The 26,217-nt window shown below is 39.6% G+C and overlaps 1 protein-coding gene across 1 annotated transcript in view; it reads right to left on the reverse strand.

The window, feature by feature from the left end:
- The window catches only part of ANKFN1 (ankyrin repeat and fibronectin type III domain containing 1), a 451,629-nt gene extending 449,498 nt beyond the window's left edge, over positions 1-2,131 (reverse strand). The window contains exon 1 of the mRNA XM_041724056.1: positions 2,010-2,131. The gene's annotated coding sequence lies outside the window, so the exon portion shown is untranslated. The remainder of the gene's footprint in view (positions 1-2,009) is intronic.
- Between the last annotated feature and the right edge of the window lie 24,086 nt (positions 2,132-26,217).

Genomic DNA, 26,217 nt, shown 5'->3' on the forward strand with positions numbered 1-26,217 from the left:
CATTCCATGCAATTCCAAGAAGTTTACCTTGAATCATCTACCATCCATACTCCTACCAAAATTTCTGACAAGGAAATGGAGATGCACAGATGAATAATGTAAGGGGCATGCCAGGTGAGCATCAATTCCTTTATACTTCTAAGTTCTCTTCCTGTGCTGTCCTGAACTAGGAAACTGTGTAGTTCCATCACCCACCGTTATCTTTGACTTCAAGGTGTATCTAATTCCCGACCATGTCCATTTCCCTAAAAGCTTCACTTACTTACCTATATACCTACCTGACAGTCACTTTCCTTCCAGAATATCCCTCCAGCTTCCTAGCTTCAAAGTTTCTTAATGCCTCTGATGTCAAAAGCTTTCATCTCCCCTCCATTTTAACCACCCCTCCCCATGGTATAGCAATCAGATGATTTTGGGGTACAAGTAGAAAAACAAACAAATAACAAAAAACAAAAAAGCCCTGACTTTCCACATCTCACACAAATAGGGTTTAGTTTGCCTTCATGGTTAGCATTATGGAAGGATGTGGTCCAGCCCTGGTGCAGCAGTTCATCAATGACATCAAGGCCACTGTCTGTAAGCCTCTCTACCCCACTACCCCCAGCATGTTGGCTTGTCAACTTGCACATTAAAGTGTCATTTGTTCCTCTAGATAGCACACCTGGACTCAAAACAAAAAGAAGAATGCCATGCATCTACTCTATTAAGTCAGTGCTTCCAGAAACCTGAGCAGACTTAGAATGCTATGCCTCTTTGGTAGCAACTGTGTCACATGTCCCCTACTAGGAGTAAGGGATGCTGGGAACATTGCTTCCCTGAATAATGTCAGAATTCAGATGTCCTATGAAGAACCAATCAAAAATATTTTATTACATGATTCATGGCACCTGAGGTGTGCTTTCTTTACCTTCCTCTGAGCAGATGATTAAGCCAATAAATATTATTAAGCACCTACAATGTGCTGAGTTCTAAGGAATAAAGATATATAGTAGGAAATTTTTGAATGAGAAAGCATCTATAACCATTCTCTTCCTCACTCCTTTGTTAACTTGGAAAAATCACTGGAGGAAATGGATGAAAAATGTCAGAAGCTATGGTATACATTTTTCCAAGAAGAATGGCAAGAGAACAAAAAAGGAACTACAATTCCTAAAGAACTCCATCTGATGCTTTCACATTATTATTAGATGCAATTTTGCCTTAAACATTTGAAAAGATTTTTGATAATATCTATAATTCCAAGTTGCCTAAAGAATAAATTATTAACCTATTCTTATAATTCAAACTTTATTTTTCAATATCAAACCTCCTTAGTTCAGTTGCACTTGAATGGCTGATATGCTGTCATATACTTTGAGTCTGAAAATTTGTTCCTTAATTTTGCTGTTCATCTTTCTTATTTGAGAGGCATTCATTTTGTTTTCAGGCCTAAAACTTTTTGAAGAGTGTTGAAAAGCATGTAGATCCAAAGCGTTGTATGTATAATGTTTAGTGTGTAAAAATGCTCTGAACAAGGACATTTTGGAGTACTAGTTACACAACTTGTAAAATGCTTTTTTCTTTAAAAAAAATTTTTTTTTGAGACAGAGAATGCTGCAGGGAGGAGGAGAGGGAGGGGAAGAGAGAAAATCCCAAGCAGGCTCCAAACTCAGCACAGAGCCCAACGTGGGGTAAAACTCCACAACACTGAGGTTATGACCTGAGCCCAAATCAAGAATCCGATGCTTAACTGACTAAGCCACCCAGGTATCCCTGTAAAATATTCTAAATGAAGGGGCAAGAAAGATTATTTACTCTAACGACTACAAACTCAAATGGATTCAGGGGCAGGCAGGTAATGTAAAGGGATGATGTCATGAAGAAAGGATAAACTGTAGCCAACTAGAGAGTGATACAAATCAACCAACCAGCCAACTAAAAATATTGTTCCAATTCAACCCAATATAGTAGTTTGTGCCTGTTGAATGCTGATTTCTGATTCCAAAGCTTAGGAATACGATCTGAGTTACCTGAGGTTTTACAAAATACAGCTGTGGGGGCTGGAGCCACAGTCCACATCTCCTGTGGTCCAGTTCAGGGAATGCTTTGTCCTATCAGCATACTGCATGTTTGCAGGTTATCCACTGTCCCTAGAAAAGAGGAAGAACTTTGAGCATCTGTTATGTCTAAAGCTCTTTATGAAGGTTATTGCTTTTAATTTTCAACATACATTTGAGATTGTTAAAGAGTCTCATTTGCCAGGTGAGAAAAGTGAGATACAGCACTATTAAACAACTTGTCTGACGTTGAGCTATAAAGGTGTGGGCAACCTAATTAGTATGGGTTTTGAGTCCAAGTCTGTCTTGCTTTGAAGTTTGTAGGTTGTTTTTTTTTTTTTTTTTATTGCTTCCATGAAATATACCTCACCTCCAGGAAAAGTAAGGAATTTAAGTAGTGCCTTCAAGAAGTGGCCATTATGCAATCATGATAGATAAAGTAGATACACAGACTTGTATTAAGCATGGTTGTCGGTGTAATGAATCCTGGCAATGATGACAAAGAGGAGAAAGGATGCTTGATGTTGCTGGGGCTGCTTTTCTTTCACATGCTCAGTCCTCATCTTTACTGACTTGTTAGCTTTGTTCCACACAGCTGATCTCTCCTGCCTGCAGTGTTCCTGAAACACTTCCTTTATTTGCTTTCCGGACAATCTCTCTTTGTCAATCTCACACCTCATCCCTATGAATAGTGGAGTGAGACACAGTTCAGTGCTTGCTCTTTTTCTCCTCACCACTTGCTATCACCCAGCCACTTGGCTTCATCAAAATGCTGTCTATAAGATGCTGACTTTCCCATTTGAGTTTCCAGTCCTGACCCCCTTCCTGAAGTCTGGCTGATAGACCTACATGACCTGTTACCTGAAACCTTTCAGTAACAGATGTGCTTTGGAATGTACTTTTTCTGATTTTATAAATTTATGTGCATATACTGTACATTCTAGAATATCCACAGTGAGGTTTGGGGCAGCACTCAATATTCAAATGCACAAATACTGCTGCAGCAAAACATGACTATTCACATCATATTAGATGAATGACTATAAATAACCTCATATCAATTAAATCAAGTTTTCTGTAAAACAAGAAGTAAAATCCCCATCCCCATTTTCTTCCTCCATCCTTACCCTGCTTTATTTTCCTCCATAGCACTTACCGACTCTTGGCATATTATATAGTGTTTGTCCATCTGCTTAAATATTTACTAGTATTATCTCTAGGCTCATTTTTTAAATAAGTAACTTGATGCCCAGAGAGGCTGAAGAACTAGTTCCTGGTGCCTAAAGACCAATCTCTAGCAGAATTAAGGGCAGAATCCAGGCTCAAGAGATCTTTCATCTCATTTCTCTTCAAACCTCCACAGATTTATAAAGTATTCATGGAATGTTGAGTGGCTCTGAATTTTAATAACTTGGATTTTTGGACTATTATAAAAACCTGTAACATTTTTTTGTCACTAAGTAATAAATGTTGTTTTCACAAGAAATGTGGAACTTAATTCTTTCAGACCATAAAATGTCCCTTACCTGTCTTCTTAGGGTTGGGTACATAAAACCAGGATGCAGAATGTTCTTGCTCTCTCACTTATGAAAAACATGAGCTTTAGAAAGGCACTCCCTTTCTCTGAGCTTCACTTTTATTATAGAAGAAATAATGGTATAAACAAGAACTGTATAATATGTGTTCCACTTATCTCAATAGCTGATTACAAATTTTTTAAAAGACTTTATTTGAGAGAGAGAGAAAGAGAGAAAGCATGTCTGTGTACACACACATGCTGGAGGGGAGGGAGAGGGACAAGCAGACTCTGCACTGCGCATAGAGCCCGACACAGGGCTTGACTTCCTGACCCTGAGATCATGACCTGACCTGAGATCATCATCTGAGCTGAAACAGAGTTATAGGTTTAACCGACTGAGCTACCCAGGCACCCCAATAGCTTATTGCAAATTAAAAATATAATAGTAATTCCCATTTTCTACTATGAAATGTAGTTTTAAAAATTGAATATAAAATATTAAATGCAAATATCACACACTAATTAAAATCATGGACTATGGACCTGGACTGACCAGCTGAAATCCTGGCTCTACCACTTACTAGTTGCGTGATCTGTGGCAAGCTGCTTAACCTCTCCAAAGTTTATTTTCCTTATCTATAAAATAAGAATTATAATAGTAGCTACCTCTTAATATTATCTGAGGTTTGAATGTATCAATGTATATAAAATGCTTAGAACAATGCCTGGCATCTCATAAATGCTAAGTGTTAGCTGCTACAGTAATGCAATTAAGAAACTATTATTATAACTACCAGATATAAAGATACATAGCTAGATATACATGCATATTAATTCATATAGAGCTATATAAGTATTGCATTTATGTGGTTATATATAGATGTAGGAAAAGATTTAGCTACACAGCCAGTGAACTTAGTAGCTCTGTTATTTTTATTGCTTCTTAATAGAGACCACAGACGTACATGGGAAATATGAGAGTGTGGTTCCAGCAATCTACTATAGTTAAGTTCATATTGCAAATCCCTTAAGTATCACTAACTTTCTGTATTGTTAGAATTCAGTCCTTGCAAATGCAGTCACTACTTGGGTAGAATGTAGCAGCTGCCCAACAGGTGTTGAGAAATATGAGAAGTGGGGGGAACACCATAATTCCCAGAAGGGAACAGACTTTCTTTTAATGCTTTATTGAGGGAAAAAAGGAAGGCTAAGTAGCATAAAGCAAGTAGTATTGTGCCTAAAAACGAAAGTTACACATTAGAAATGGAGGTAAAACAAAAGATTTACCCCTTCCTGTGAGCTGAGCTTTTCCAAGTTACCATAGACTGATAGTAAACTCCTTCCATTCTTAGCATTGCCTTGGATGGGAGGTTTACAATCTCCCTTGGCTTTAATGTGAACCATCAAGACAGGAAGCTCTGCAATTGTTGTCTCTCCTGCTGTGAGCTAATACAATCCTGTGCTGCTATTTCAGGCTGAGTGTAGGTAGAAGGGTCCTCCTCATGCTCAGAAAGCATCTTTCCTTTCCTTGGAGAACCATTATTTGATGTCTTGTCCAAATCAATTGAAGACTTTGGTTACTATGCTTTAGGATTTTTCTGTAGATCTTTAAGACAGTTAGTTAGCCCCTCAGAGCTTTATTCATTAAGTATATTGAATGACTAAGCACATTATTCATTTAATCTATAGATGTTTTGGATTCTGCATGCCCAGCATTGAGCTAGATAATAGCAAGGCTATAATAAGAAATATATGGCTCTCAGGGTGTATAAAACTTTAATGGAGGGATGCCTGGGTGGCTCAGTGGTTGAGCGTCTACCTTTGGCTCAGGGTGTGATCCTGGGGTCCTGGATCGAATCCCCAGTTGGGGTCCTTGCAGGGAGCCTGCTTCTCCCTCTGCCTATGTCTCTACCTGTCTCTCTCTCTCTTTCTGTCTCTCATGAATAAATAAGATCTTTAAAAGAAACTTTGATGGAGACTTAAAAACATTAAAAGAATCAAGAGGAAAAGAAGGGAATATATAATAGACAGTTGGACTAGTTGCCAGAATTCAAATGACATGTCTTTTTCAGTATTATATCCTCCTGCCTATCTGATACATTACCTGCATCAAAGCGAGCACTCAAATATTTTTAAAATAAATAAATGAGTGAAGGATGATTTAATATATATGAATAGCTACAAGAGCATTATTGAATTTTAAACTAAAATCACTCATCTAGTCTAAATAAATAATATAAAATAAAGAAAGTAATTGTGGTAGATTGGCTGGTTGTTCATCAAATCCACTTCTTCTTCTCCCTCGGTATATATCAGGACTGCCTCTCCAGCATCCCTTGCAGTTATGTGAAGCCCTGTAACTGAGCTTTTTGCCAGTGATATGTATGCATCAATCTTATATATCTACTTCCAGGAAAACACCAAAAACCTGCCTTGAAATCTTTCATGCATCATCTCTTTATCTGCTTGATGAATGTGGAGGATCCTCTGGAGGTCTTTGAGAGTCTCAAAGATGGCAGACCCACCAGGTGGAAAGAGCCTGGGACCCTAAATAAATTGTAGGAAGCAGAACAGGGAGAGCAGGAATGATGACATTAGGCTGGGATGTGAGAAAAAAAACATCGTTTAACCCACTGAAACATTAGTGTCTGCTGACTATACAAGTGTATGAACAAAAGATGCACAGGGCAGTATTATTTGTAATAATAAAAAACCAGAAGTAACTTAAATGTTCTACTATGGAAGAGGGTTTAGTAAAAGTATAAACCTATTTATAATGTAATCATCCACAAAAGGTGATGGTTATAAATACCATGTTGCAATATAGGCGAATGTTAGCATTTTAATACAAAAATCAGACCGCAATATGTAAAATCTTATATAATTATTCTTATACATAAGTTAAAAAATCTTATAAAATTAAAACACAGGAAGTTATGTTCTCATTCATTTGGGGAATATAAATAATAGTGAAAGGGAATATAAGGGAAGGGAGAAGAAATGTGTGGGAAATATCAGAAAGGGAGACAGAACATAAAGACTCCTAACTCTGGGAAACGAACTAGGGGTGGTGGAAGGGGAGGAGGGCAGGGGGTGGGGGGGAATGGGTGACGGGCACTGAGGGGGACACTTGACGGGATGAGCACTGGGTGTTTTTCTGTATGTTGGTAAATTGAACACCAATAAAAATTAATTTATTTAAAAAAAACACAGGAAGTTAATATATCACAATATCAAAAACAATTGTGTTAGATACACACAGTTGGATTTAACCAGTACAGTTAGATTCATGATTGATTTTTCAACTCTTAAATTTTTTATTTTTGGCATTATGGCATCGTTGCTTTATAATTTAAAAATAGAATGCAAAAAGTTATTTAAGTGAAGTTAATTCTCAAATGGTAAGCATACAAATCATAAGTGCTTTTCTTAGTCTGAAATGGAGGGATCAACTTAAACCAGAGAGAACAAGAAAGTTTTTCATGGGAAAAATGCAACTACCATAAGGATCTGGATGGATGAGAGGACTGACTTAGCACAGAGAATGTTCCAGTCAGATGGAGAAGTGTGAATGAGGGTTTGTGAATATGACAAGATTCTGAGACTGCCTAAAAATCTCAAGACATTGGGTTAGGGCACCATGTGGGGGCATTCTGAGAGGACTTTTTTGGTCTCCAAGTCCAATGTTCTAGCCTTTTTGCAATTTTGCCATCTGTAAGTCCAGTGCTTGGGCCTGCTCTTCTGGGATTGGAGGCCAGCATGCATGGGATGAATTCATCTGTTACTCAAGTTCACCATATAGGGTCTGGGTGAAGTCAGAAGCCCAGCAAGAGTGTTATTTTCGGGCTAACCTGGGATTGGCTGGCCTCAGACCACATACACTGGTTGAACAGAATTTTTGAATCCAGGCTCAGTTCTCTCATTTTCCTTATGCACTGGCTGTCTAGACTTTGAATTGAAAGCAGACATGTGACAGAGTAGAAGTCTGTCTTCAGAGAGCTCAGAGGTTTGGGAGGATAGGATGAAGGCAGAAAGTTAAGGAAAACACTATTTACTTGAGTATTCATTCTCTGGCATAGGTAAGACTAGAGACTTCGCAAAATTCTCAGGTATTGTCATCTCCGTCTTATAGATCAGACAACTGAGCTCAGAGACACTCAGTGACTTTTCTAAGGTCACACAGCAGGAAACAAGCAGCAGAGATTAGACTGAAATCGAAGTAAGTCTAATTTCTTCATCTAGGAAGTTCTGACGGAAGCCAAATATAACTCGTGATATTAAAGAGTGGTAGAGACAGATTATTTGGAAGTTCAAATAAGACCCCAAAGGTGGAACTGGAAGAAAGATGTGAACCAAAGGGACAGCATTTTTTGTTGTGTTGCTGTTTTAAATAGATGGATATTTGGGGCAGAGTCTTAGTTTCAAAGCAAAGCTCTTGTTTTGTGGGCTACTTGGGAACGGCTTAGGGGCAGCTGCCTGGCATTAGTTGGAAATATGCAAGCCAGGCTTGAATGATCCTCAAGCCTCCTTTCTCTATTTGTAAAGGCTGGGTATGCCTTTGAAACTCAGCCTTCTAAAACCCTGTCTCTGCATACTTGGAAATAGGCCTGTCATAGGCAGGCAGTCAAGACATGTTTAGCTACCTCTTCACAAGCAAGCATTTTAGAAGGTGCTTCTAATCCATTCAGGCCTCTTATAAATGACAGGAGCCTGCACATTACCATAGTTACCAAATCAGCAATCAGTCTCCATCCCTTTCCTTTTCTGCCACAGAACAGCAAATGAGAGGATGCAGCACAGCAGGTGAGTTGAAAGCCTTTCCCTGCTCCACTCTCAACCCTGTTCTATTAGCTATCTGTTCTCCTAGGACCATACGGCCACCTATTTATAGAGGCAAAGCAAATCCACGAATAAACTGGAATAATAGGACTGCAATCTCAAAACCTAGGGCACACCCTCATCAGTCAGCCCATAGAAGGGACAGGGGAGCTGAGGACCAGCACATGCAGAGCTAGTTATTTATATGATCAGAATCCTAGGTCTAAGAGTGGCCCCCCTCACCACACTCAGATATGCATCAATTCTGATTTTACTACCAGATTAAGTCCAAACTCCCAGGTTTCACATAAGGGACTCAGTAATTGGTCCACAGCTCACCCTTCCAAGTTCATCACTCCTTCAACTGCAAGACTTATCTCAAGTGTCTCCTCTTCCAGGAAGTCTTTCTGCCTCTCAGATCATGTCCTTGAGCTCTCTCATAACACATTTCATTCTGCTGTAATTATCTCTTTGCTTGTCTGCCTCCTCCACCTATAAACAACTAACGGCCAACAAACTGCATGTGATTAGCACCCTACCTTGGTACATGGTAGGCATGCAAGGAAATTTGAGTAAAATATGACTGCATCTCTCAGCATTACCAACTACTCTGGACCATTCCTAGAAGGTGCTTTACATACTAAGACCACTGTGCCCTTCTGGATTCTCTTTACTTCACTTGAAGTACCTTCAAGCCTCTGCTCCTCACACTACAGTGCTGCCTGAAGAAACTGCCGCCATACTGCACTTAGGCTTAAGTGCTGCCCTGTATCTGAAGACTTCTATGAATCTCTAAGGTGCATCTGCTTGTCCTCGATCTCATGTCCCAAATTCCTTCTGTGGGTCTGGTTGGCCAAATGTGTCTGTCTCATCCCTAGACTGCAAGTTCCTCCAGGGCAGGAACCAAGCCTTGCCCATCTTTGTGTTCTGCATCTGTATCCAGCAGGGGCTGACTACTCAGTATGGAGTTAAATAATAAAATAATCAAGTCATTCCAAATAATCTGCAAATCACCTGTCTTCCAGCTTCCCCCAGAAATACTGCTTGAATCTTCCCCCTACCTCACCACGCAATGAGACCTTGTTTTGACAGCTCACTGTACTTCTCACACCTGAACTGTAAAGTGCATGCAGCAGGCTGAGAAGGATGGGAATTGTGGTGAGTGATGCTTTCTTCACCCGGGATAGAGGCAGGATCTGTTTTAAAGTGGTTGCCATTTGGAGCAGCAACCTAAGATCAATCACTATCCTTGTTCTTGCCAAGTTACAAGAAGAGTTTTTGTTTCCCATCTGCCTGTCAGAAGAATATGATTCTCTCCTTAAACCTGCCCTTGGTCTAACATGATTGAAATGGAGATCAATAGGAAAGGCAGGAAAAATTAACAAGGAGGTAGTGGAAAATACATTCCCAAAATCTTCAGCTTAGGATAGAGCACACTAAAGTAGGAGTTTTAGGTTCAATCCAGTCTGTTCTTTAATTACTACTTAGCTAGTGTGTGATTTTGGGATAATTACTTAATCTTTCTAAACCTCTGCTACTTTATTCACAAAGGGTTGGATGGGATTAAATGAGGTAATGTATGTTTCAAAATAAAAAGCACTGAACAGCATCTAAAAAGATGTTCAGTAAGTATATATTTTACAAACATCATAAATCATCAGGTTGCCAGGAGGAATTACCCGACTGTATCATGTTGCATTTGTGGCTTAAGTCAGGTTCCCTGGAAGCAGACTCTGAGACAAGATTTGTGTGCAAGTAAATGATAAATGAAGTGCCCTCGGGAGGAACCAGTAAGGACCAAAGAGGCAGAACAGGAAAGAGGCCACGCCAGCATGGGGTTTTAGTCAAAGCCTCAGCCTCATGTCCCTGGAACATGAATTACAGTTCAGAGGATGCCCCAACTCTGGATAAGGTGTCTAGGCTTTATACTTTCTCATCTGTAGTCATGGGTTAAGGTGGCTCCAGGGACATGCACACACTTCCAGGTACTCTGGTTCTTGAAACCTGAGCAAAGCAGCTCCTAGAGCCACTTTCCCAAAGAGAGTAAGAAGAGGCCTTCATAACCGAAGAACACATGAACCAGCAGAGTAGCACCTGGAAGCATAAGAGGGGTCTGAGATTGGTCACTATCTTGTCCGTAGCACTTTGAAAGGCACTTTTAAGTACCTTCTCATTCCTTGTCTAGTTGATCCTCACTGCATCCCCAGTAAGGGCTTCCTGGGGAATGACCTGAAATGGAGCAGCTTTGTGATGGACCTATAAGAAGAGCCCTGCTGTCTGTCCCTGCCCTTGTGCTTGGATACGCTTGAGAATCAGCAATGACTGCAAGAGGGAGAAACAACCCCAAGCAAGCCTGACCCTGGGCTTAGAGCAAGGCTGAGGAGGCCTCAAAATCCCCACACCCAGGCTGCAGCCAGATCAATTAATGAGGACATCTGGGCTGAAACCTAGGTGTTGGGAATTATTAAAGTTCTGAGGGATGCCAGTGTGCCAACAAGCTTAAAAATCTCTGTGCTAAAGGAAGCTAACCAGTCAATGCATCCGTAGCTGTAGTGTAAGGACCATGTAATTATACCAGCAATGTAAGACAAATTTTGAGCTAATCGCTTGTCCAATATTTGCTGAGCACCTTCTAAGAACGAGGCACTACGGTTACGTGCGCTCAGGGACATGAAAATAAAACTCCTCTGTTCTTCACCCTGTCTGTCTCAGTCTTGGGGGTGGGGAATGTTATGTAAAAAATAACTGCAAATAACTGTGTTCCCCTCGGTTATGAGCTGCAGGAGGGAGATATACATGCACATCTCCAATGTACCCACTATGGACAGAATGAGCTCTACTGCCAGTATTCAGGAAGGGAGGATATGTGCTTAGGAAAGCTTCACAGTAGGAGAGATACTAGAGCCAGGCTTAAAGAATGAGGTGGGGGTGGGGGTGGGGAATGTGAAGGTGACTGGTAAGGAAATAGCTTGTGTATGGTTCAGAGCAAGAACAAAAGACACTGAGTGCCAGGATACGTCGATGACATGGTATGGCAATTCCAGTATGTGGGAGCATAGTGGGACATGAGGATGAGGGATGGTGGAGCTATGGCATAGTCTGTGCATTGGGACCCTTCAGCCCCAGAGAGGGCAGATCTCTGAGAGCACCAAGAACCTGGGAACCCAGCCCTCCTCCTTCCCCCAGGCCTCCATTCTGAAAAGGGAGGCAAGAAGTGGATGGGTTTGTTCATTCAGGTCAGTATAGCTTTGTTTCCTACACACACACACACACACACACACACACACACACATACACACACACATCCCCTTTTATTACTATCAGTCCCAACGTAATGTCCAGTTTCAACTTTCTTCAAATTCCCCGGGATATGTATACTCAATGTTCATATCTGTGTCCAAATTCCTCTTTCTGCTGAAACCAAAATCTCATTTCATCTCACCCCCCTAAGTTGTTCTTTTTCTTTGGATTGGTACCAGTATAGATAAGGATTTTAGTTTCTACCAGAATCTTTCATGCCAGACATTTGTGTGTTTAACAGACTCCTTGAAAACTGAGATGAGGAAAGGCATTTATATAACAGGAAAACAAGTTAAAAATGAAAATTTAGAGAGTTTGTTCTAAGAGTTCTAAAGCTGTGCCTCTATAGAGAATTTCTTGCTGGTCACAAATCTCTAAAGATTACAGCCTCCTGCACTGTACCTCCATGTCCACCCGCCCCCCCTCCCCACACACACTTTTATGCTCCTTTCATCTTAATTCCCTAACTTAATTATGCAGAACAGTTCAGCTGTTCTGAACTCTCCCACCCTCTATTGGATTCCAGGCTTATTTTTAAAAATACTGCCTATTAATGTGCCTGCAAAGCAAAGATTCATCCACCCTCGGACTTATCCTTTATCTGCACAGAAGAAATGGAAGAAGCTTTGAAGTTTCCATCTTTTCTCTCTTTCTCCCATGAGTGTCTGTAACTGGAAGAGGAGAGTATAGACTCATTTCCCCTGCTGATAAAAGCTATGCTCCCCTACTTATTAGAAGGCAGCAGTACCTACAGTTTTTGTTTTAAATGACTTCTTTTAGTTCCATCTGATAACAAATACCTTATTGTCCACAGTGACAGGTTCAGTGACTTGCCCGCAAGTTTAATGTGACAAAGGAATGGGAGCACACATTGACCACCTATCAAGAGCTAGGCAACCTATGTAGATTAATTTGTTCTATCCCATGAGTTATGCACTTTTAAAAATTCTTGTTATTATGGGGCATCTGGATGGCTCAATTGTTCAAGTGTCTGACTCTTGGCTTCCGCTGAGGTCATGCATGATCTCAGGGTCATAAGATCAGGCCCTGCATTGAGCTCTGTGCTAAGCAAGGAGTCTGCCTTAGATTCTTTCCCCATCCCTCTCCCTTCCACTCTGCTCCTCCACCTGTTCATGCTCGTGTGAGCTCTCTCTCTCTAAAAATAAAATAAAATCTTTAAAAAAATACAAATGGTTATTAAATGAATGAGGAGACAAAGAAATTCAAATGACTTGCTCGGAGTTATCCAATTCCATGCTGTCAATACATGTTTTACACTGTTCAGTTTTTTTTCTGATTCTTCATATGGAAGTTGAATGCAAATACCCTTTCTCATTTCCTCACTAGGCATTCAGCAAAGTTGCCAAGATAGCATAAAGAATTCCTATATATGCCATATCCAATTTTCCCTAAAAAAGCTCATAAAGCTTTTTTAAAGCTTTATTTAAATTCCAGTTAGCTAACATACAGTTTAATATTAGTTTCAAGTGTACATTCGTGATTCAGCACTTCCATACATTACCCACTACTTATCACAACCAGTGTACCCCTTAATCACCATCACCCATTTAAACCATCCCCCACCCACATCCCCTATGATAATGATCAGTTTGTCCTTTACAGTTAAGAGTCTATTTCTTGGTTTGCCTCTTTTTCTCCCTTTGCTCATTTGTTTTGTTTCTTAAATCCCACATATGAGGTAAATCATATGATATTTGTCTTTCTCTGACTTAGTTCGCTTAGTAATACTCTCTGGCTCCATCTACATCATTGCAAATGGCAAGATTCCATTCTTTATATGGCTGAGTAATATTCTATTGCATATATATGCCACATCCTCTTTGCCCATTCATCAATCCATGAACACTTAGGCTATTTCTATCATTTGGCTATTACTGACAATGCTGCTATAAATATTGGGAAGCATGTATCCATTTGAATTAGTATTTTTGTATTCTTTGGGTAATACCTGGTAGTACAATTGCTGGATCTTAGATAGTTCTATTTTTAACTTTTTGAGGAACCTCCATACTGTTTTCCAGAATGCTGTACCAGTTTGCATTCCCAAAACAGTGCAAGAGGGTTCCCCTGTCTCTACATCCTTGCCAATGCCTGTTGTTTCTGGTGTTGTTGGTTTTAGCCATTCTGACAGGTATGAGGTGATATCTCATTGTAGTTTTGATTTGCATTTCCCTGATGATAAGTGATGAGCATTTTCCCATATCTCCATTATCTAGCTGTATGCCTTCTTTGGAAAAATACCTATTCATGTCTTCTGCCCATTTTTTAACTGGATTATTCATTTTGGGGTGTTGAAATGTATAAGTTCTTTATATATTTTGGATAATAGCAATTGTCAGATATATCATTTGCAAATATCTTCTCCCATTCTGTAGGTTACCTTTTAGATTTGTTGTTTTATTCACTGTGCAGAAGCTTTTTATTTTGATGTAGTCCCAATAGTTTACTTTTAATTTTGTTTCCCTTGCCTCAGGAGATACATCTAGAAAGAAGTTGCTACAGCTAATGTCAGAGAAGTTACTGCCTGTGTTCTATGAACTTTATGGTTTTCGGTCTCACATTTAGGTCTTTAGTCCATTTTGAATTTATTTTTGTGTATCGTGTAAGAAACTGGTCCAGTTTTTCTTTTGCATGGTGTTCTCCAGTTTTCCCAATACCATTTGTTGCAGAGACTGTATTTTTCCCTTTGGATATTCATTCTTGCTTTGTCAAAGATTAATTGATCATGTAATTGTGGGTCCATTTCTGGGTTTTCTATTCTGTTCTATTGATTTATATGTCTATTTTTGTTCCAGTACCATACTGTCTTGATTATTACATGTTTATAATATAACTTTAACTCTGGAATTGTGATGCCTCCAGCCTTTTCTTTTTCAAGCTTGCTTTGGCTACTAGGAGTCTTCTGTGGTTCCATACAAATTTTAGGATTGTTTGTTCTAGCTCTGTAAAAAATGCCGTTGGTATTCTGATAGGGATTGTATTAAATGTGTAGATTGCTTTGGATAGTAGAGTCATTCTAACAATATTTGTTCTTCCAATCCATAGCATGGAATGTCTTTCAATTTCTTTGTGTCATCTTCAATTTCTTTCTTCAGTGTTTCATAATTTTCAGAGTACAGGTCTTTCATCTCTTTGGTCAGGTTTATTCCTAGCTATCCTATTGTCTTGGGTACAATTGTAAATGGGATTTATTCTTTAATTTCTCTTTCTGCTGCTTCATTATTGGTGTATAGAAATGCAACAGATTTCTGTATGTTGATTTTTATATCCTGCAAGTTTACTGAATTTGTTTATCAGTTCTAGCAGTTTTCTGGTGGATTATTTTTGGTTTTCTATACATAGTATCATATAATCTGCAAATAATCAAAGTTTTACTTCTTCCTCAATTTTCCCTATTATTAACATCACACATCAGAATGCATATTCATTACAACTAATAAACCAATATTGATATATTCATAATAAAATCTATACTTTATAGAGATTTCCTTGGTTTTCACCTGATATCCTTTTTTTTTTTTTTTTTGTCCTAAGATCCCAAACAGGATATATTACATTTAGACTTGGGTTTCTCTAGACTGTAATAGTTTCTCAAGCTTTTATTGTTTTTTTAATAATCTTGAGAGTTTTGAGGACTCCTGATCAGGCATTTTGTAGAATGTCCTTCAGTTTGGGTTTGTTTGATGTTTTCCTTATGTTTTACAGGGATTATGGATTTTTGGAAGCAATAACAGAGAAATAAAGTTCCATTCTCATTGTATTATATCAAGGGTACACAACTTATCAACAGAACTTATCACTGTTGATGATGTTAGCCTTGATCACCTGGCTGACATAGTGTTTTTCATATTTTACACTGCCAAGTTACTACCCCCCCTTTTACAACCTCTTCTTTTCATATTATATTCTTTGGAAATTCAAAGTAGTACATTGAAATGGGAACTATATCAAATGTAAAGAAATTATACATGGTGCTTCAAATGACTTCAGGTTCTAGATGGAGAGAAATCATACATGCACACACACACCACAATCTGCTTATATTTCAAGAAAAACTATTTAATGGATAGATGGTATGATACACTGAATCTTTCAATCACATCTCATATCACACCCAGCTCCTAGCATGTATAAACATGAACTTCTGGTCTGGTTGTAGAGAAAATGAAATTTATTCTAATAATCCCTTTGGGGGATATTTTGGTAGGATAGAAGGATATACTTTTGGTAACAGAGATTCCTTTAAGAAATGAACCTCCTTGATATTTTGAGGTTGATCCAACAGACACATTTGGAATGATTCACCTGTGAAGATACTATTCCAGGTGCTGGGGGAGGGACGATGAGAGGCATCATAAAGATTCTAATGCCTATCCAGAGCTTCTTATTTCATAGAGTAAAGATGTGTACCCAAACTGCTATAATATCAGAGACAGAAAGCTAGGAGACCCTAAAATAACGCCAGTAATGCTCCTAGGGCTTGAGAAATAAGATATATAGTCCAACTGAGAGGAAAAGTTAAGAAATATTTCCAAGAGGAAGATGAGATTTGACCTGAGTCTTGAAAACTGCATATGATTTCATTTTTAAAAATTGGTTCAAGCTAAGGGAACAGCAGGAGCAAAGACCTAAGGCATTAAAACCATAGGAATGTTTCAGGAATAGAAAAAAAAAACCTGGAAAAGGTACGACACAGAATTCACCTGTATGTAGGCTTTGGCAAGCATTAAGAGTAGAACATCTGTGGAGATCAGATGGCCAAAGGCCTTGAACTCCTTGACAGTAGGTCTAGATTTTATTCTGTAGACTACAGGAAGCAAATCTAAGTATAGGAATGGTTTATAAGCTTTATGCTTAAGTAGTCTGGAGTGTGCTCTAAGGACAATGATGGTGTGGAGAAGATATTAGCAAGAATATTTAGGATACCATCCACTGGTATGGGTAAGTGTTGGTAAATAGTAAAGGTAATACAAAAATTAAGTAAACAATAAGTCATTTACTTAAGGGAGTTCTTCTCTAAATCAATACATAGTATAATGAATTTTGGGTCATCCTAGCTTTCTAAAGTAAGAGTCATCATAATCCCTTATCTCTTTTGGTTTTTTTTTGTTTTTGTTTTTTTTCCTTCATAACAACCTCTTGAGGTAGATCTTACCCATCTGCATTTTCCAAATTGCAAAAAAATAAAAAAATAAAAAAATAAAAAAATGAAGCTCATAAAAGCTGAATGTCTTGTGCAAGGCCACATGGCAAGCAAGTAATGGTGCCTGGGTTTGAACTGCCATCCAGAGTGACTCAAGAGTCTGACCTCTCAGGACATTCTGCGTCAGAGCTAAGTTTATAGACTGGTCTCATATGTCCATGTGTGAACCATCTATTTATGGATCACCCAGAGAAAATGTGTAATATCAAGCTGACTTCACCCTGCCACCCAGCACGTTCCTGGAGTACCTCCCAGCTGGTGTCTACTCAGGGAACAAAAGCTCACTTCAATATTAGCCCAAGTCAAATCTAATTAGAAAGGCAAATCCACTCCCAGCCTTCCCAGTCCCAAATTGGTGGTACATGCCAAGCAGTAACTTTCCTGTGTTTTCTGCTCCTTTGGTTTCTCAGTTCCAGTTCTGATCACCCTGGTGATGCCCTATCCAGAACTGACTCATTTTCCCATTCTGTTTCAAGATAAAAATTCTCCATGTATTTTCAAATAATAAGTATATCTTTAAACTTGCACTGGAGCTACCATATCAGGTAACTCTATGTATTAATTTAAAAGATATTTAGTGAATGCATAACTTGTCTCAAGCTACAGGGAATAAAGGTGATGAAGGCAAAGTGCTATGCTCAAGGAAGTACAATCTAGAAGATGACATATACTTTAAATAACTAAAAAACTTAGTTATCCTGATACTAATGAAGGCAGGCTTTCTGATATCAACTTTATGTTGTTTAAGTCTTGCCAAAGTGCCTGTTGTATACCAGGGTTTTACAACCTTGGCACCATTCACATTTTGAGTTGATAATTCTTTGTTGTAGAAGGCTATCCTGTGCATTGTAGGAGGTACAGTAGCATCCCTAACCTGTACCCAATGGATGCCAATAGTAGCTCACACATACACACCCAAGTTGTAATAACTCGAAATATCTCCAGACATTGTACAATGTCTCCCAGGGGTTCCCCTGAGACCCATGATTTAGACTATGCAATTCCTATTCTCAATTTCTGTCCTCAGAGGATGCCTATCACCATCATTTTGGCTATCACTTACTCGATTGGTTAGCAAAACACCGTGCTAAGTGTTTTTCATGCATTATCTCACCTTTTGGTAAACAGTGAGATAAGAAAAAAAAAACAGTGAGATAAGTATTATTTTGATAACCTTTTCTATGATGGGAAAAATTGTGGTTTAATGAGATTAAGAAACTTACTAAATCATACAGCTAGTATAAGGGACAGCCAGGATTTACAGCCAGGCTGAGATGCTCTAAAACCATTGTATGAGGCTGACTTCCCTACATACAACCAGTCATCCAACATATGGAAAGATTATTTAGTACAAACTGATGAGGGCTAGGCATACTGAAGCCAACTTTTCAGATGTAATACCAAATTTAACCCTCATCATATTTATTTTTTTAAGATTTTATATATTCATTTGAGAGAAGAGATAGGGGGCTTGAGCAAACAAGTATGGGGGAGGGGCAAAGAGAGGCAGAGAAGCAGACTCCCTTCTGAGCAGGGAGCCTGACATGGGGCTCTATCCTAGGACCCCCGAGATCACGATCTGAGCCAAAGGCAGACGCCCAACTGACTGAGCCACCCAGGAGCCCCTTAATCCATATTTTAATACTGTAATTTTATGCCCATTTGATTGATTAGGAAACTGAGGTTAAGATAAATTAAGTGACTTTCCCCCAAGGTTCCAATGCTCATAAGTGGTGGAATCTCTATTCAAACCTAACTCTGTCTGGCTCTAGAGAAAAGACAGATCCCTACTTCTCATAAGTCTCTCATCTACCACCCACACTAGGTACAACCTACAGTTTCATCCCAAGTAAACCTGCAAAATGGGTTCTTTGGGCCAAGTATCCATAGTGCTGCCATGGGCATCCTCCATCCCAGCCCTTGCCCCAGCTTTCTATGGCTCTTCCAGCCCATTGAAGGGGGTCAGTCCTCTGTTTCAATAGCCTCTTAGGTACTGCATACCCTATTCCAACCCAAATAAGTATGTGGGTGTTTGGTGAGTGTTTTTTCTCACTGGGAGGCCCCGCACATCAGAGTGTGGATTTTGGTTTCAAGTCTTTCCTACCTTTTGGCCAACTCTTCTCTCACCTACTGCACTGGGCAGTCCTGCCTCCCTACAGCTCACACTCTTTGCCAAACCCTGATTCTGGCTGGGAAACAGAAGGCTGCATGCTGCCCTCCTTGGATGTCGCCCTCTTTGGGTTCCATGAATAAGCCAGCAGGAATGCTTCAAGAAAGCAAAGCCATCATTTTTCCACCAGAGGGGAAAAATATACACAACACTTTCATGGTTGTGCCCGAGTGAAAACACCCCAGGCCTCCTGCGTGGTTGGTCCCTGGGCTCAAAATGTGCACCAAATAGGACTTCAGAGGTGAAATCATTCTATCTTTCAATTCCTCTGTGTTTACCACTGGGACATTGGGGGAGAATGCTAGCCTCAGATATAGGAGTGGTATTTGACCAACAGTCAATCACCCACATCAATGGGAATTAAATTCACATAAAAATGAATACAAAAGCTAGCAAATGGCCCTAGTTAAGAAAAGACAGCTCTTCCCACCACAATATCCTTGTCATTTAATTACAAATGAGAGTTCATTAGGGGCTGTGTATCCTCTCTGGGCCTGAGGTCTTGCTCAGAGGTCCAGGAAATCAGTTTGTGTGGCTGTCAGCACATCTCCTAAACCTTTGATTGATTCTTCAAGCATAAAAATTCACAAGGACAGCCTGGGGAATCTCTGAGCAGCCAAAGAGGAGAGGAGTGTCTGTGTGTGAATACTGGCTCTTAGAGAGAAACTATCATGTTAGCGAACATCACATATACCACCATCAGAGTGGAATGGAAGAAGGGATATGACCAGACTCGGGATAATTTGATTATTATTTGATAATTTGATAAAAGTACTTTAAAAGTACTTTTAAAGTCACTGAAGCACATATGAAATAGACATTATCCTAAGCTTTAAAAAGAGTTAAAAACAACTGAGGAGAATAATAAAACACTGACTTTAAAAATCCATAAAGCTGATTAGAATGCAGTGTTCACCAGTTGACTAAACAGTGGTCTAAATGAAGAAAGTAGCTATAAAAAAATTTATTCAGAATAAAGGAGATTTTAAAATCTGTCCAACTTAAAACAGTCCTGATAGCACCAAAATTTTATTCATTTTTGAAAGCACTAAAATTATGATGTTATAAGCATTTAAGCGAATCTTATCTGATGAATTTATGGTAGCCTAGCCCAAACAAAAGGGCCATTTTCTGAAAAAGATAAAACTAAAGTGCAGAAGGACTTGTTATTTATCCAAGGCACTTAACCAAGTGGCAAATCTAAATCAAGGATTTGAACCTAGTTCTGTTTGACCTTTATTCTTTCCCCCACTGCCAGGTGACTTCCCACATGGAGTCTTCATTACCTTCCTGAACTGTAAGAGACTCCCCTGGTTGTGCTAGCTCCAGTACTACTGGAGTTTACTACTCAAATGAGAATGCTAAGCAGTATTTGGGGTTGGTATCCTTACCTGAATGCTCAAATAGTTTAATATAAACCTGAAATCACCCCTCCCTTTTCTTAATTCATCAGAAACAAAAAGAGATGGCATCATGCTAGAAGTTAATCTCTGTGTAGACTAGAAGCATCCCTTAACTTGGGATGAGAAGAACTAGGTCCAGTTGCTGACTCTGTCACTATCTACTGGGTGACCCCCAGACCCACAGCTCTTCACAGCTCCAAGGATGACATTCTCTTTCTGTTCCATGTCCTGGAACACAAATCCAGGCAGTGCCATTTGCATGAACTACGGATGAATGGTGCCCTTATTTGTACAATCCAGAAGCCCTGGTAACATTGAGCAAGTCGGGAAATCTTTCTGAGTCTCCTTGAGAGCGATAATAGTTGTGTCTACTGTTTAAGGATTAAATGAGATACCAAGTGTAAACTTCCAAGCATTAGTCTGTTTACATCATACCTGATGAAGCACCTGGACTTCTGCTGCTTTATGAATATAAAGTCGATCTGAATTGAATTGAAATAACACATTATCATTTTTTAATAATAATAAATTAGTCCAATATATAATCTCTCACTGTGGGTTCTTGAGGTCAAGACAAATACGTACAAAGAATGGCATGGGTAGGGTGCTGCAGTGGTAACTTTGGAAGCCAAGGCACAGAAGGAGAGCTCTGTCCTTGTGGACAAAACGTAAGGGTGTAGCTGGCAAAGGTGGTAGGAAGTGCTGACAGGTGGTCAGAATGGGGCCAGAAGACAAAATCTGAATTCTTCTTAAAGCCTGCTCCAGAGCTTGAAAGAGAAGAAGCTTTATAGTGAGAACACTATCCTATTAGTCTTTTGTGAAGGAGAGACTTACTGCAAAGTTGGATCTCAAAGCTGGGATGAGGGTTTTCAAAGATAGAAAAAGGAAATTATTAACAAAGAATGTATTGTTTCAGGTAAGATTGCACTCCTAAAGTGAACAGAGGGGTCTATCAGGCAAATTATCTCACTAGTGCTAACCAAGTAATTCCAGACTGACTGGTTAAAGGTAACATTCTGGGGAGGGGTTCAAGCTGCAATTACAATAGGTATGATGTCTTGGTTGGCTGATGTGGGGCTTAGCACAAGTGACTCCACTTTGGACCCATTGTCTCTCTCTCTCTTTTTTTTTTTTTTTTTTTAACAATACTCACATTCCTGGGTACCATGCTTGATCTTAGTCAATACACAAGTTGACTGCTCCTTATAGAGTTAAGGAGCCTGCTAGGAAAGGTTACAGAGATGGTCTGTGATTAAGATGAATCTTTACAAAAGCAAAGCCTCTCATCTGGGGCTGGTAATTCGGGAGATGGCCCTTGGGGAGGACAATCCTGTTATAATCCAATTAGGCTGTAGAAATGAATGCTAAAGAGGAATAAAAGCAAGCAAGATGTCTTTTGTATCACAAGAGGAAGACAAGTGGGTTCTCCACTGGGTCATGATCAAAGGCTTCCATTAACCAGCCCATTAACTTGTGAAGAAGTCCCAGCCACCCAACTGCAGTAACCAGCACCCTTGAAGAAGCCTTGCTGAGACACAGTCCAGCCTGCTTTGTCCCACAACATTTCCCCATCTTTCACTAAGCTCTCTAAAGTAAGTCATCTCACTTACTTTGGCTATTACCCCTGTTACTGCATTGTCTTCTATTAAACACCATTTGAGAACAATGGTTTTCACATGATGACTGAAGGAAGGCAAGAAGGAAAGCATCTAGAATCTGCTGCATTACCACTCTGTGCTAGGGATCTTATTGGAAGATTCACAGATGTCTTGTTGGACCCAAATGATTCCAGGTGGAGGTACCATTGTAGCTCCCATTTTAAAGATACAGAAATTGGGATGCCTGGATGGCTCAGTGGTTGAGCATCTAGCTCAGGGTGTGATCCTGGAGTCCTGAGATCGAGTCCCACATCGGGCTCCCTGCATGGAGCCTGCTTCTTCTCCCTCAGCCTGTGTCTCTGCCTCTGTGTGTGTGTGTGTGTGTGTGTGTGTGTGTGTGCGTGTGTGTGTGTCTCATGAATAAACAAATAAAATCTTTAAAAAACAATAATAAATAAAATAAAACATAAAGGTGAAGAAATTGAGGAACAAAGTTTAGTAAATTGTCCTGATTCACACAGCTTTTCAGAGACACATTCTGGATTTGAATGTAGGTCTCCTTCCATTACAGTTCACTGCCATCCTTCTGCAGTATTATTAAATCCTTCAGCAGCCCTATAACATAGGGTTTGTTAGCTTCATTTTCCATTTGGGAGAGCTGAGACCCAAAAAGTTCTCCAGGTCACATGGCAGGTAAGAAACCTAGGATTTGAATCCAGGTTTTCTGACCCCAACTACTATGTTTTTTTTCATCAAACCACAGCTGTTCTGACATATCACAAGACACCATGGTGTGTGTGGAACAGAGAGTTGCCCAATATTGCTCCATGAATGCATGAGTGTACAGACCCCTCCCCCAACACACATATACACAGAGAAAAAAATATGCCACATCGAGACACCCAGAAAAAAAAAAAAAAACTACCAGTAAAACTGATAGCTAGGCTCCAAAATTCTTTGGAATCCTTTGAAATCATAGGTTAGCAAGGCCATTCCCGAAAATGAAGTCAAGCTGGTGGCAGGAAATGTGGAGCTCTTGTCCAATGTACTTATTTCATTCTCGTGAAATGCAGTGCTTTCCATTTAGGTCAGCAGCTTGCGCAACTAGCTGCAGGCAAAGGAAGACAGGCAGGGACCAGCCTCTTTGAGAGTGCCAGGATCCCAGCGATAAACTCAGCACACAGGGATCCCCTGGCCGTGCTGTTAGCAAGACAGCCAGGCAACAGGGGAGATGATTAGTGACCACAAAACCCCCAGATGTCACTCTCCATATCATCACTGTCTGTAGGGCAGAGAGAAGAGTCCATTCTGGGCTATAGTCTACCTCTTGGAGAAGCCATCTACCCATATTCTATAAGCCTACACACAGGGCTTCTTTAAAGGACAGAAGTAGTTTAAAGCCTATGGAGTAATCTGCATTCAAGAAAAAAGAAGAAAACCTTTGTTATTATAAAAAGCCTTGGTTTTGTCCTCAGAGAGACCTAAGTTCAAATCCTATCTCTTTTTCTTCCTACTATTGTATACACATATAACTTTGGGCAAACAAATATACCTTTCCTAGTCATAGATACTTTTCTATAAAATTGAGATACGATTTCAGAATCTATAGAGTAGTATGAAATTTTTTTGAAATAATATTTAAAGAAATAGGAAAAATAATAAGGGCTTATGACATTCTCCTTTGTGATTAATTCATGACAACTCTGCCAAATAGATAATATCATACACATTTTACAGATGAGAAAATTGAGGGCCAGAAGTAACTCCATAAGCAACTAACCAATAGTGAAAAATCTGTTAAGTTCTAGAGCCAGGATTAAAATTAGTTCAGTGTCAAGATACTGTTTAGTTTAAAACTGGACCCTCAGAAAGTATCACCTAAAAGTCCACATGTGTGCACATGCTCATGAGAGATGATATGGGTGACAAGGCCACTGCAGGCAAAAGGAAGAAGTAAGCAAAAGCCTGAAAGAAAAATGACATAAAATGTATATTGGGAGTGGTCTACAGTCCCAATATTGGCCAGATGCAGGGCCTATAAAGAAGAGTCATTATTATTAGTATTTATTTAAAAGAATGATTTAAGACCAAATCTTAGTGTGAAAGAGACACAGACCAGGTGCTTGGAGATGGAGAGGAGTGAGGAAAGGAGGGCAAATATTCACTGAGCATTTACTATGTAAAACACTATGCTAGGCACTTTAGGTTTATTATCATATTTAATTCTATAATAATTCTATATGGGTAATGAGACTACTAATTGTTCCCTCATTATTCATATTCTTCTAATACTTTTTAAAACTTTCCTGATTTTTAGCATGCCATCAAAATTTTCAGCTTCCCTCTATAGTTTACTGTTGCCACATGATCAGGTTTCACCAGAAGAAATATGATAGCTGGTACCTGCAACTTCTGTATCACTCTCTTAAAAAGAAATCACTTCCTTTCTGCTTTCTCTCCTTCCTTCATTTCATGAAGTGGAATGTGAATAAAATCTTGGTGCACCAGCTTTATTATATGAACAAAGACCATACCCTCAAGTAAAAAATCTCAACTAGGGGTGATTCCCACCATCCACTGCCCAGAGACACGGACAGTGTCTAGAGACACTTTTGTTTGTCACATCTGGGGAGAGGATGCTCCTGGCATCTAGTAATAGAGACCAGGGATGCTGCTGAACATCCTACAATACATGAGAACATCTTCCCATGCCACCCTGCCTTTTCTACATAGTAGATCTGTTCTGTGTACAAATAGCACCTTCCCATCTGGAAACATTCTCTGCAGCCAGCTATCATAGGCTTGTCTTTCCCCTCATATTGAGGAGTTCTTAATAGGCAGCACTAATATACAATTTTCAGCCTGACAGTGACATATCATTGCCTTTAGAGAGACAGCATCAGCCCACGGCTTCCTTTTCACCTCCTGTAACTTATACGTGATCACAGGAAATAGGATGATTAATGTTGGCCAGGGTAGGGTCCTCCCACTCAGTGGCTATAACCACTGGAGTCCGAGAGCAACATGAAACCTGCAGAATCACAGAACTCTTCACTGTTCTCATGATGCCAACCTGTATCACACAGCACAGTGTGGGTCTATAAATGATTTTACATGAGTCAGTTCTCACAAGGGTTTAGTTAGGTAAGTTCAGATCCACAAAAAGCCACATCTTTCATGATCCTTTTCCCACAAGGCCCCATTCCCATTTTTGACAACTCATCTCCCAAAATAGGTAGGGGAATATTATCCATAGGACACACACACACAAAAGCCAGTCTATAAATGTATGTCCATCCAATCAGGAGTTTCATCCAGTGATCTGATCTTTATTAGGGTTCTTAGTATTTTGTGATATATGACACCTTCCATTAGCAGTGGAAAAGTGCCCAGATGGATAACTCTACCCACTATCTGAGCTCCAAAATATCTCTCAGATTTTTATCAGCCCTTCTCAAGCCCCAAACTAACATTACATATATCCTAAGAATCCAAATCAGAATGTTTAACTCAACCACAATAGGAATCAGCTAAATGCTCTAAAATAAAACATGAGAGCAAGATGCCACAGGGTGGCCAGTTAAGCAAGCTGAAGCCATAGTGTAAGGGAACCAAAGGAGGAATGAAAGCAAACAAATTGTAGAGATGTCTCTAGCATGTGCTGGAGGCTTCACAGGCAGGTGCTTTGATAGTGACATTAGGAACAAAGGAAAAGAGACTATCATCTGTGATTTAGGGGAACCTATACCATACAGGGAAAAATAGAGCCACAAGAATGTGTAATGCTAAGACTACTAATAGTTTACAATTTTATGGTTTATAACACGCTTTCATATTCTTTATCTCAATTCATCTTCCTATGAGGAAGGTATTCTCGTGATTCCCCATTTTTAATGGAGTAAGTGAGAAGCTGAATATTATCTGTTGGTCAGTTACTGGGTATCATTGGCATAACCCACATTCAGCCACTCACACTGTCCAGGTCACCTGGAAAAGGACAGTGTCCTGTGTCCCATGCAGTGTCTGCTCCTCTGTGCCACTCTTAACTCCAGTCTCAGCTACCCTGTTCTTGGGTCACCACCTGGAACTTCAGGAACTGCTCCCTCTTTCTATGATGCTCATAACTCTGTGTATCTAGTGGGAAAGAGG

This window comes from Vulpes lagopus, chromosome 12, assembly GCF_018345385.1.
Source record: "Vulpes lagopus strain Blue_001 chromosome 12, ASM1834538v1, whole genome shotgun sequence".
Lineage (NCBI taxonomy): Eukaryota > Metazoa > Chordata > Mammalia > Carnivora > Canidae > Vulpes > Vulpes lagopus.